Genomic DNA, 13,181 nt, shown 5'->3' with positions numbered 1-13,181 from the left:
GAACTATTTGACAACAATGCAAATGCAAGAAAAGATGCAGAAAAGGAAATGGTGGCAATGCAAAATAGCAACAAAGCTTTTGAAGAATGGTTTGTGTACCAGGATAGCAGTGCCTCAACAATCCTAGACCAGAACTGCAATAACAATTTAGTTTCAGAAAATGAAGTATTTTTGAATCCTGTTCCAGAAAATGAAGAGGATGACATTGCAGCACATCAAGTTGAAAATGTAGTGCAAAATGGTACTGGAAATGATAATGCAGTAGCAGCTGTTCAAAATGGACAAAGTATGAATAATGATGTGCAAGTACAGCAAGTTGATCAACAAGATGAGACAAATGCAGCACCAAATGTAGAAGTGTCTCAACCTGTAGCCTTGAGAAAATCTACAAGAACCAGAAAATGTGCCATATCAGATGATTACAAGCTGTACCTGACTATTGAAGAATCTAATCTAGGAGATGAAGATGATCCCATATCAGTTGCAGAAGCTATGCAATCTGTAAATAGTGCAAAATGGAGGTTAGCAATGGAGGATGAGCTTCATAGCATGGCACAAAATGGTGTGTGGACTTTAGTTGATAAACCATGCAATGCTAATGCTAAGCCTATAGGATGTAAATGGGTGTTTAAGACCAAAAAGGATGCAGATGGCAAAGTAGAAATGTATAAAGCCAGGTTAGTGGCTAAGGGTTATAATCAAAAGGAAGGAATTGATTATAATGAGACTTTCTCTCCAGTCTCAACCAAAGATGCATTCAGAGTTGTCATGGCCCTAGTAGCACATTTTGACCTTGAGTTGCACCAGATGGATGTCAAGACTGCATTTTTGAATGGAGATTTGCATGAGGAAATTTATATGTTGCAGCCAGAGGGTTTTGCAGAAGATGAAAGCAAAGTTTGCAAGCTCAAGAAATCAATATATGGTCTTAAGCAAGCTTCCAGGCAATGGTACCTCAAGTTTGATAAGGTAATCACTCAATTTGGATTTTTAGAAAATAAATTAGATGAGTGTATTTATCTTAAGACCAGTGGGAGCAATTTTATTTTGCTCATTTTGTATGTTGATGACATTTTACTTGCAAGCAGTAATATTTGCTTGTTGAAAGAAACAAAGGCTTTTCTATTAAGTCAGTTTGACATGAAGGACATGGGGGAGGCACATTATGTGCTAGGCATAGAGATAACCAGAAACAGAAAGCAATATGCTTTGGGTTTATCTCAGAAAAATTATGTGGACAAGATATTGCAGAGATTTGGCATGCAGGGTTGTAAGTCAAGTGATGCACCAATATCTAAGGAAGATAGGCTGCACAAGGGTCAGTGTCCTAAGAATGTGTTGGAAGCAGAAAGCATGAAAAATGTGCCTTATGCAAGATTGGTGGGGAGCTTGATGTATGCTCAAATCTGTACAAGGCCTGATATATCATTTGCAGTAAATATGCCTTCAAGGTTTCAATCAAATGCAGGCCATGAACATTGGATAGCAGGAAAGAAGGTGTTGAGGTACCTGAAGAAGACTAAGGATCACATGTTGGTTTACAGAAAAATTGATGAGCAAGAACTTGAGGTGGAGGCCTACACAGATGCATCCTACAAATCAGACATGGATGACTTGAAATCAACATCTGGATACATATTTCTTCTAGCAGGTGGAGCCATTTCATGGAAAACTGCAAAGCAGACCTTGACAGCAACATCAACTTTTCAAGCTGAATATATTGCCATTTATGAAGCAACAGGACATGCATTATGGTTGAGAAATTTTATTTCTCATTTGAATCTAATAAGCTCTGTAGAAAGGCCTATGGTGATTTACTGTGATAATGCATCAGCAGTGTTCTTTTCAAAGAACAACAAGAGGTCTTCAGGTTCAAGGAACATTGATGTCAAGTACTTTGCAGTGAGAGAAAGTGTTAGGGATGAAGAGATCGAGGTTGTAAAGATTGGAACTAAAGATCAGTTAGCAGATCCATTGACAAAAGCTTTACCAGTAGCTGATTTTGTCAAGCATGCTGCACATATGGGAATTAAAGACATCATCTAGAGTTGAATTACATGTCAGAATCATCACCAGTTAGTATGTACTATGGCTTTATTATTGTTTTGTTGTGATATGATCGATAATGTGCAATTATATTATTAAGTTTTATCCTATTAAGCATCTGCTAAAATCAAGAAGTACATGTACATATTGCAATTCATATGATGGCAATACATATATGCAAATTGTGGTAAAAGTTTCAGAATGAGATATAATTTGCTTTGTTTCTATTAATTTAGAAATTTTGTTAGGACTTCAAGTATACTTGTGATTAAATGCATTTATAGCACAAGTATGCTAGTACTGCTGCGAATAAAATTCATGTGATTATAGTCTGTTACAAGGTGATTTTGGAATACTGGTGTCTGTCCTCATTCATCATAATGTTCTTAGGTTCCTTGAAGCAGGCATATAATTGACAGGATTATTAATCAATTGAATTTCAATGACTTAAGTAGATTTTAGACTCACAGTGCACATTTCAGTAGGTCATTCTCATATATTTGTGTTGTAATATATCTATTCAGGTAGTGTCAAGTTCAGTGGGAGATTGTAAGCATTGCAGCTTATGGAACTTGACAACACTTGGTATTTATGTAATGTGTAAATGCAATACAAGTAAATGAAGTGTGGCCGGAGTCTAAAATACATATGTATAAGCTTTGAATTAATTTTACAGATAAGCTTATGCACTATTTGAATTCAAATAATATTGCAGTTGATTAGCAGTTGAGGGTTTGATAAAGCAGTTGAGAAAAATGACAGTTTCTTTATGGATGGAACTGTCATGTGAAGCTTCTATATTAATGTCAGACTAGTCCCTTCTGAAACACGAGTTTTTTCTCAAAATTAGTCCCATTACTAAGAGAATATCAAGGTGGATTCAGGAGAAGGCTGTCATGGACAATGCAAGTGCATCGAGTAAGTTTTCTGGGTTCATGTTCTTATGTTTAGTTTTCTGCAGAAATCAGTTTCCATGGAAGAGGATTAGATCTGGCTCAAAGGGATCCGTTAAAGATTTTCTTCCTCACTCGGATCCATCTCAAGGGATATTGCCTCTCTAAGATATGTCTAGAGGAGATTTCACTTCACTTGAATCTTCCTCAAGGAGATTTTCTTCTTACTTGGATTTAACTCAAAGAGATTTCCAAACAATGGAGGAATAGAATTCAGTCTTTGAATATACATGATTTGATCTAGTATAGGATCTAAATTATGTGTTTGTGATTGCTTAAGCATACTGTTTCTTACAATTGGTCGTTATAAGTCGAAGTTAATTCGAACAATACATAACATTGTAAAGAACACTACGGGGAACTCACCTAATCACATTGACTGCTGAAGTGGATCAGGAAAATTATCAAGAGAGAAGACCAACTCAAAACTCATTAGTACTCTTAAAATGTGATGGTGAACAAATAAAGCTTGAGCACAACAGCCAGAGCTAACTGCAGCAGAAGGATCCCGGCCACAATCAAGAACCACCTTTCACCTGCTGACATAATGTGTGTTTGAAGGTTAATGACCACAAAATGGCGGACATGACCACAGCCACACAAGCAATTACTTGTTGGAGAGGGCAGAGACACTGCAAGCAGAGAGTAGCAACGTCAGCTAGCTACTGTATCCATCTAAATCTGAGATTTTTCATAGTAAAATGCACCTATGAAAGCATTGGCTCTTGATAAACAAGGAAAAATTTACCATTTAGTAATTCTAACCTAAAACATTAATGTCCAAACTCTTAGAAGTAACAGCATTTAAGAAAGCATCCCCGGGATTCAACTTTTGCAACGTAAAATTTTGACATCCAGAAAATTTCTGATAAATGTTTTCCTCCCACCCTAGATCTACATTTTAATGTGCATAAGTCGAAATAGCTGGAATAAGCTTTGGGGAGATCGAAACGTTTCTGAAATACATCTCTTTAGTAATAAGGCTAAGGATAAAAATACATCAAAACAAGGGACTTACCAAAGCTGGAATAAAGGCAAACAGGGACAAGCCATACAGATAAAACATTAAGTCTAGGCTCTGGCTGGTAGGTTATCTTGTAGAACTTTATTTATAGATCATTTGTTGCATATTTTATCTCATGATCAATTAGGAAGGTTGGCCCAAAAGGCAATAAGAACAAGTATTAGAATGATATCCTCTTCTTTAAGTAAAGCAATGGGAGTATAACTGAGCTAACATCAAGAGCAATATGAATCTCGTCTTATGTTGGAGATATGGTATCAAATATTCATATTTAATAAATCTAATCGGGCAACCAAATCAATTAAATTAATTGAGCACATCATATAGAGTTATAGACACAAATAATATAAAGAAGAAGAGATATGTCAAGCCTGTGAGAACAAGATACAACCCTTTGCACGTGCAGCTCATAACGGTCGTCTACAACTCGAATATACAACCCTTTGCACGACTAATGGTAGACAGGGTGCCAAGTGTTTATCGGCTGCCTAAGGATTAGGAAATAGGAACAAAAAGAAGAAAGATGAAGAGTAAGAGAATGAGAGTAGTACAAAGTCCTCTACCTTTTGTCTCAAGAGTTAATGTTTATAGAACTCTTTATAACCCTTGGAAAAGATATGACTCTTCATTTAAATTAATATTATTTAAATAATAATATGAGTTTTGAATCTTAATAATTTAATAAAAAACCAACAATCCCCCACAAGATTCAAAACTCAATGAACTCAAAAAGATGGGATGGTTGAGAGAAGGAAATTTGGGCAACTTTTATACCATGCAATGGGTGTAGGTGTCTTCCGAACTTGAACTTACACTTATTGTAAACAACTTTCATTTGAAGGAATCATAGTTCACTATGAGTCTTGAACTAGACCTCTTTTAATCAAATTACACATTGTCACACACATGATATCAATACGTAAACTTGGCGCGGGTTAGCACTATTTATGGCCATGCGCTTAATCTTGATACTCATGAAAGTTATTAGAGAGTAGCCCAGCTCTCACAGTTACGGCCTCACAACTACTCTCACTTAGGTGAGTTCTCCAAGAGTACATGTGACAATACCCCGCGGGAGTTTGCCCGCCTCTAAATTTATTCAAGGTAAGATACCTTTCCTTAATTTCACATGCATTAATATAGCACATTAATGCCTTAGGGATGTGAGGGAGAATCTCTTTTCGGATGTCTCCCTAAAAATTTGTGCTATATATGTAAATGAGTCATGCAGTATGAAAAATTGAACTTCCTTCATGGGATCTCCAATCACAGAAGTTGGGTTTCTTCCCTAGGTGATTCCCTTATGGGCTTAACCACACCCCCCTACGACATATAATATATATTATAGTCTCCTACCCAAGACTATAGCCTTCTAGAGGCATATATGACTTTTTGTCATATTGAATGAATTCGATCATTCAAGACTTGCCCCCCTTGCTAATACATCCATGTTGGATAAGTTTTGGGTGGAGGACACGCTTGATATTATACAGGATGTTCTTATTGAGGATGATTGTTCTTTATCACGAGGTTTAGACTCTATGCCCCCCTCATTGTATTGTCCAAGTATAAATAATGAAAATATAGGAAGGAGCACCACCACTCCAACCTAACGTGGCTTTTGCCAGTCTTCAAAAAAATTGTTACACATTGACACTCGTACAAGTGTTCAGGAGCACATTCAGCTAGAAATTAGACCATCCCATAAATTGAAAGACTTCAATACATATAATATTACACCACATCTGAACTTTAGGTTTCAAAAACCCCTTTAATTTGTTTCCACTCTTCTTGAGGCTAGCACCTCCAAAAGACCCTTTCTGTTGTACCTTGGCTCTAAGCTCCTTCAGTGCCTGCTCATCATTAGAATAACAGCTTTTTATTAATAATTAGTCAAATAACTACATCAAAAAAGAACTAGGATATTGTGACAATTTCATGAACTCTCACCTTCTCCTCATCCTTCTTCGTCTGAAGGTTAGCCAAATCATCCTGCACGGTAGCAAATAAAAATTGACATTGCAAGGAAAATTGCGATAAAATCTATAACAAGGCAAGTCCTGCATGAGCCTAAACATGGGCTCGATCAATAAAATCTGAAGAAACATATGCTAAATAAGAACGCAAGACACATATAACCATGCCTCAAACCCAAGGCAAAGATCAAAATCTAAGCAGGACAATCCAACCTTAGAAACTTAGAATACAAGATTTTATCATGGAACAGCTTATATTGTGGTAATAACAAAAAATAGTTAACGTATAAAAATGCCAAGCGCAAAAACATTCCAAGCTAGAAGCCAAATGCAACAATTCCTACTAGCAACGGCTATGTTTCTTAGAGTGATCTAAGATATTCATGCATCTTCAATAAGAATTTCATCTTCTAAATTCTAATGTGTAATGATTGTGATATATCTGTAGTAACGCATTCCATTGCATGAAGAGCCGGGCAGGAAATGGCATCAAAAATAGTTTTCACACATACAATACGAATCTTCTTTCAAAATATTCTCTATCCCTTGGTTGCAAACTTGATATAAAAGCCTCAGGCTTGGTTTAATAAACTTTAGACTTTAAGTAGACCGACAGAGAGGTGTATTAATTAGCTTTGAGTAGTTCTAGAGATATCAAAATTTTATACAAAATGATGTGGCATATGCCGCAATGTCACTTTTGTGCTGAATCTACACTGATCCTCAATAAGAACATCCTGTATAATATCAATGATCCTCGATTGTTCACAATGTATTCAAGAGCCCTCTTCTGCTTCTACTCATCCAAGGCTTTGTTCTTCCAAAAGATAGAGGGCAAACGTACTAATTGGATTTTCAACAAAAGATTAAGACAGTGGTTTAGTTTTTTGTTTTCGCAAATTCTCATTTCTTGTTTCACTCTTTTATGGTTTGTGCATATTTTTGTTGCCAATCACCCGATTAGATATGTGCGCCCAACTGTTCCTATAAAATTCCCAAATCCTAAACCCCCCAAGTCCCTAATCCCAAAATCAGAGCAGAAAGAAAAAAAAGCTCTCAAGTGAACGCAAAATGAAACTTCCAGCAATCTGCAAGAACTCCGACATTGATCTGCTTCCTTCCGACGGTAGGCCAGATCAGCATCGGACTCCGAGGGTTGCTCCCTTCCTCCGCGTCGTCGATTTTCCTCACCAACCCGTCCAGCGACCTCCAGCTCTCCTTCGCCGACGCGACTTTCATCAGCGATACGTAGACCTGTAAATGGATCGGTGTAATACCCCGGAAAATCCAAATTAAATTCCGTGGTTTTTTTAGAAATGATTTCACGATAGTAGGAGCGAGTACGAAGCTTGGAAAAGTTGTGGAATTAGTTCGAACGATTTTATTTTCGAAAACGAACGTTTTTAGGGGGTCAACAAAGTTGACTTTTTATACGTTCAAAATTTGGGAAAACTTCCTTCATGAAAGTTGTAGAGCTCGTCGATACGAGTTCGTGGACATGTGGAACGCAATATTCGGAGTTCGTATGATTAAGTTATGAATATTTGAAAATTGGGAATTTTCTATAAATAGGAAAAATATCTGATTTTTTTCATTAAGGACAAAAAATTTGTTTTTTTGCGGAATAGTCCCCCCTCTCTCTCTCTCTCTCTCGCGCAAAACCCTCCCCACCCTTGCCGACCCGCCGACCCGACCCGACGCCAGCGGCGCCGTCGCTCTTCCTCCGGCCACGACCCGGCCCTCCCCGAGGTCGCCTCGAGCCGCCCAGCCGCTCCCTGCCACCGCCTTGCCCCGACGCTGCCCCCAGATGGAGATCGAAGACACCCCAGCTAGGTGAACCCGACCCGACCGGAAAACCATTTTTCCGGCGTTGCATGGGCCGATCGTCCCCATTTTCGTGATCTCCTCCTCATGCTGATCATCCCCATGTAAGCCTTTCATCACGATTTTTTGTATAGAACGCTAGATCATGGTTTGACTTTTTCGACGTCCCTGATTTAATCTGGAATCTGATCAGACGCTCCGGATTAATCCAACTTCAACGCTTGATCTAGGACGATCTAGGCCAAACCAGACTTAGCTCCAGGTATGGAAGTCGATCACCCTTTCATTTTGAACCAGTTTGTAGTTGGTCACTTTGCCATCTGAGGTGGTTGACCGGCGTTGACCGCCGCGTTGACCGCCCACTGACCACCGCTTGTGGCGGCGCATCAGACCATATTTCGAGTTTTCATTATCTAGGCGATGATCTATGCATCCATACGAGCGTTTTGATATATAACATGGTCATGTTAGAAAAGGTTGATAAATAGTGGATTTACGTTTTGACGTTACTATTTAACGTTTTTACGTTTATCTTCGGTTTACGATCTGTGAAGATCTGACCATCGGTTTTGCTTCAATTTTGGATATGTTGATCGTATGACTGTCCCGGTGACCTTGTGAGGTCACGGGTGAAGATCCGACCGTTGGATCTTCGTATAATTGAGAAATAGTGATTCGGAAGGCGATTCGTGAGAATCTGACCGTCGGATTTTCATATAATTTTGTGGAGATGTTAGTAAAGGCGATTCAGGAAGATCTGACCGTTGGATCTTCGTGATATTTTTGGAGGATGATCCTAAAGGCGATCCGTGAGGATCCGACCGTTGGATCATCATTAAATTCAGATCCGACCGTTGGATCATCGTTTAATTTGAATCTGAGCGTTGGATCGTCGTTTAATTACATATTTGAGTTGTTGGCTAAGTCAAGATCATTATTGGACTAGGTGATTGACGGTTTGAGTTGGTGGACGATTGTGGATCGTATTTTGAGCTGAATTGAAGACGCAGCGGGATTATCGAGGTGAGTAAACCTCACGTGGTTCATATTACGAACCCAATATATTTAATTGCTTTATTTTGCAATCATATGAACTATTGTTGGTGTATTAGACATTCCTGTGTGAATGTCTGTATATATATTATTACGTGAAATAATATGTATTGTTGGAGTTGTGTTGAGTTATTGTTGAGAAACAATATATTGTGAGAGGTGTTGAGTTTTATTGTTGGGGAACAATAAATTGTTGTGATCTGTGGAGATCACTAGGTCACGAGGTGACCATGGCATCTATTAGTGAATCACGCTCTCGTACCGGGCTGGTGGTTATTAATAGTATTAAATCGTAATCACGTCTGTGGCCGGACGAGTGGTTACGTTCAGTTAGAGCTCTAGTCTGTCTGCCAAATGTGGAGTGACCTTATGAGTGAAATTGAGAGTAACTCATAAGTGTCAATATATATATGGTAACCTTATGAGGGAAATTGAGAGTAACTCATAAGGGTCTATATATATATATGAGTCTGTCTACCAAATGTTGGGAAATCTTATGAGCGAATTTGAGAGTAACTCATAAGTGTCTATATATATATATGAGAGTGAGAAAGTAACGTGGGTTTGTGGTAGTCTTGAAATCTAATAAATCAACAGTTCTTTCTTGTTTACTCATACTGGCTGTAAAAAGCTTACCGGGTTTTGTGTTGTTGCAACTCCCGGTACACTATTCAAATTGTGTAGCGGGTAATCCTACAGGACAGGAGAACCAGGACGGTGATCGTGCGGTTAGAGCAATTGTTAGAGTTTTACAACAATTGTAAGTTGTGAGGTGTGTTATGCTCATTTGAGCTTTATAATATATTGTGAGAGTGAATTGTAATAATGAACTCGAAGTTTCGAGATTTGGTTTTTTGTAATTGTAATTATTCAGGTTTCGGATTTGAATTTATTATTCAAAATTCGGGGCGTGACAATCGGATTTGGAGCGAATCGACCTAATAAAAAAAGTCAACCCGAACCCGCTCCGTTAACTTGGTGGATCATTGATAGCTCGATCCAAATCCGTATCCACCGGATAAACGGATACCCGATCCGCTAATCCGATCCGTTTATAATTTTAAATATTTTTAAATTTTAAATAGTAATATTAAATTTGTATCATGATACCTCATAAAATATTAATAAATTATTAAAACATCATGAAGAGTATCACCGAAAGTAGAATTACATTATCAAAATATTCCCTACGCCCGATAAATTATGAGAGATGTCAGGAGATGTGTATGAGATTAATTGTGCTTCTACAACCTTCTTAGCTTTTAGGTAAACTAAGCAAAGCCTTTATCAATAATGCTTCTTGGATGATGGACTAATTGACTTTGTTTACGAAGAACGTCCCTTAGGATTTTGCAAAAAAAATTGAATTAAGAAATTATTAATATTTTATATTTTTCAAAAAATAATAACGTATTAAAAAATAATATTTTATTATTATGAAACGGACCGGATCATTAACGGATCGGATCGACCTAAATCCGTATTTGATCCATTAAATAAACGGGTTAACGGATTCGGATTATTAACGGATCAACGGATCAAAATTTTCAATCCAAACCCATCAAATAGCGACGGATCCGGAGCGGGTTCGGATCAAAATCCGGTCCATTTATAGGTCTAGCGACAAGCACTCCTCCGCCGCCTTGGCGTTCATTGGCGACAGGATCGGCCACTTTTTAGCCACGTCGCTCACCGCATCACCAATTGGCCACACTAACCCCTTCACCGCCCTCGGCGACTCTTCCTCCGCCTGGGCGTGGCACGAGCGCTCCTCCACCGCCTCAGCGTGGATCAGGGACTCCTCCGCAATAGCGTGCCTCGAGTGCTCCTCCACCGACTCAGCGTGGATCAGCGAGTCCTCCTTCGCCACGCGCCTCCTCTTTGCACCCTCGGTCAGATCTCTATGCTTTCTTTTGTCTTTGATTCTTGATGAGCCCCAATTACATGTGTTTCTTATGGCTCTGAATTAGTGGGGTGCATTATCTCCAGTGGTCACTAATAATTCTTTGATATGTATTGTGGTTTGGTGGTAAAGCGGTTTGTGTATTGCTATGAAAGTGAAGAGTTTGGTTATCTTTTTCATAACCAGCGTATAATTTAATTAGTGTAAATAGAGTTGACAATGGTTCGTTTCTACAACTAGATGTGTTAGAAGTCTGCATCTAGGCGTTTTTTTTCCTGCATGCTTAGCTCTATAGAGTGAAGAGTCTGCTAACTGTTTGTGGTCGACACTATCTTATGGTGCAAGCTTATCCAGTCATCTTGTTTTATCTAAGAGTATGAAATTCTTTTTGATCATATTTTGTATGAAGCATAAGTGAAACTTATAGCTTAAAGTATGAATGTTTTCACCTTTAGGAATTGGTTTTGCATTAGTTTTATGATAATGCATGTATTGGTATTGGATTCATTTAGCAGACATGGTTTGCATCAAGTTAATTTGTAATTGAAATTATCTAATAGGGTGATGAGAGTAATATTTACTATGTTTTTAATGCATTTCTCTCTACATTTTACTTAGTTATTTTCTTAACAATATCATTTCTAACTTAGTTTTCTTTTTTAGGTACTTTTGAGTCTAGAAATGGAAGGCAAGGAGTTATATGCACAGAAATGAAGTTTTCCCAGTTCTACTAGGAAAAGGAATCCCAGTTGAAGTAGGAATCCTAAGTCAACTAGGAGTGAGCTCGAAAAAATGATGTTTAGAAATAAGAAATGACAGAGTCCCAATTGGACTGGGAAACCTGATCACATTAGGAATCATGATGGTACTAGGAGACCTGGGAAGACTAAGAGATGTTGTGGCTTTAAGATGACTCAAGATTGTTCAAGAATGTTCTAGAATGCACAAGAATGGCGTCACATATAAAGATGGGCTTCAAAAATGTCCAATTGAAAAAGACTGGCCCAAAGATTGAAGCATGTGACTTGCACATGAGTCTCTAGAATCATCTATGACGTCTTGGAGAAGTTTGATTCCCATAAATATTGCTTTTGTTATGAGAAATAAAAGGAATATCTAGAAGATTCAGCAATGCATCAAAAAGGGAGAGTTTTGGAGAAAATCTACTTCGTGCGAATTATGGAAAAGAAAATAAAGAGAATATTGATTCAGGTTTCCTGATTGGATACGAGTTGAATGAAGACCATTTTGATGGAAGATACATAATAATTTCGGCAAGAAGATTACATAGAAGATTCAAGATTGTTCTCTACTTCTCATGGAATATTTTGATTGGTTGAATGATGTCATGAAAGTAGATTTCGATCTTGATACCCAAGATAGTCGTGCACTATATATAGGGAGGTTTGTGAAGATGTTTTACACACCACAAAATTCTGAATCAAAATACACAAACTCATCTCCTTCTCTTCTCAATATTTTGGCGACTTCATAAATCTTCAAAGTTCAAGACCGTGAAGCATCTCCATCTCCATTCAAGCATCCTGTCATGAGCCACCATTCATTCCACCACCTTTGAAGCTTCTTGCGTTCTTGAAGGATTCAAAATTGTAACCTTGAACATCTTATTTTGTTTTCAGTTTTTCTTTGTAAAACGGTTTCGATTTTTAATCTTATTTGGATTTCGATTCTTGTTTTGGTTTTATGATTTGTAATTTCATGATTGGATGAAGTGTTGAATTTAGATATGTAGGTTTCGAATACTATGAAGCATGTTTTAGGTTTTAGATTTTCAAAATAAAAATTGTGATTTCATATATGTTAAGCATGTTTGTTGGTTTTGTGCGAATAACCCATCGTTTATGTGTTAATTGATCTTAGGATGCATACTTTGATTGATGAGCACGTAATTGAATCCATATTAAGATGTGCTAGCGTTCTAGGTCTCAATAATTAAAGTGAAAAACCTATAAATACTTAGGTGAATTAACAATGAGTCTTGCATGCTTGATTATCATTTTAACTTGTGTTCTTGGCTTGAATTGATCAAACTTCCATATGTGGTTAATGCGTTGATTGTGTTCTTGTTAGTGATTAGCTACCACTAGTAATTGCATGCTTAATAGGGTTAACTGTAGTGCGTTCATCTAGTTAATTTAATTAAGGGAAATAAAAAAGACTTTGTATGCGTTCATCTCTGTTCTTGATTGATTCCTTGCTATGACATATTTTGATTCGTAATTTGATTTTTGAAACCTTGCCAACGTGTTAGTAGTAGTTAACTATATCTATTTTCGTTTCATTCATATAATTCTATCTTGATTCTTTGTTTGATGTGTCACATGTATATAATTAGTTGTTAAATTAGAATTAAAATCTAAAAATCTCCTTTTCTTTGTATT

At 37.5% G+C, this 13,181-nt stretch overlaps 1 long non-coding RNA gene across 1 annotated transcript in view; it reads right to left on the bottom strand.

The window, feature by feature from the left end:
- Window positions 1–5,972: 5,972 nt before the first annotated feature.
- LOC133739724 (uncharacterized) overlaps window positions 5,973–13,181 on the bottom strand; it is a 57,518-nt gene continuing 50,309 nt past the window's right edge. Inside the window, exon 4 of the long non-coding RNA XR_009860781.1 lies at window positions 5,973–6,015. This is a non-coding gene — a long non-coding RNA (uncharacterized LOC133739724). The remainder of the gene's footprint in view (window positions 6,016–13,181) is intronic.

This window comes from Rosa rugosa, chromosome 1 (assembly GCF_958449725.1).
Source record: "Rosa rugosa chromosome 1, drRosRugo1.1, whole genome shotgun sequence".
NCBI classification, from domain to species: domain Eukaryota; kingdom Viridiplantae; phylum Streptophyta; class Magnoliopsida; order Rosales; family Rosaceae; genus Rosa; species Rosa rugosa.
This window is presented reverse-complemented; position numbering and strand designations above follow the sequence as displayed.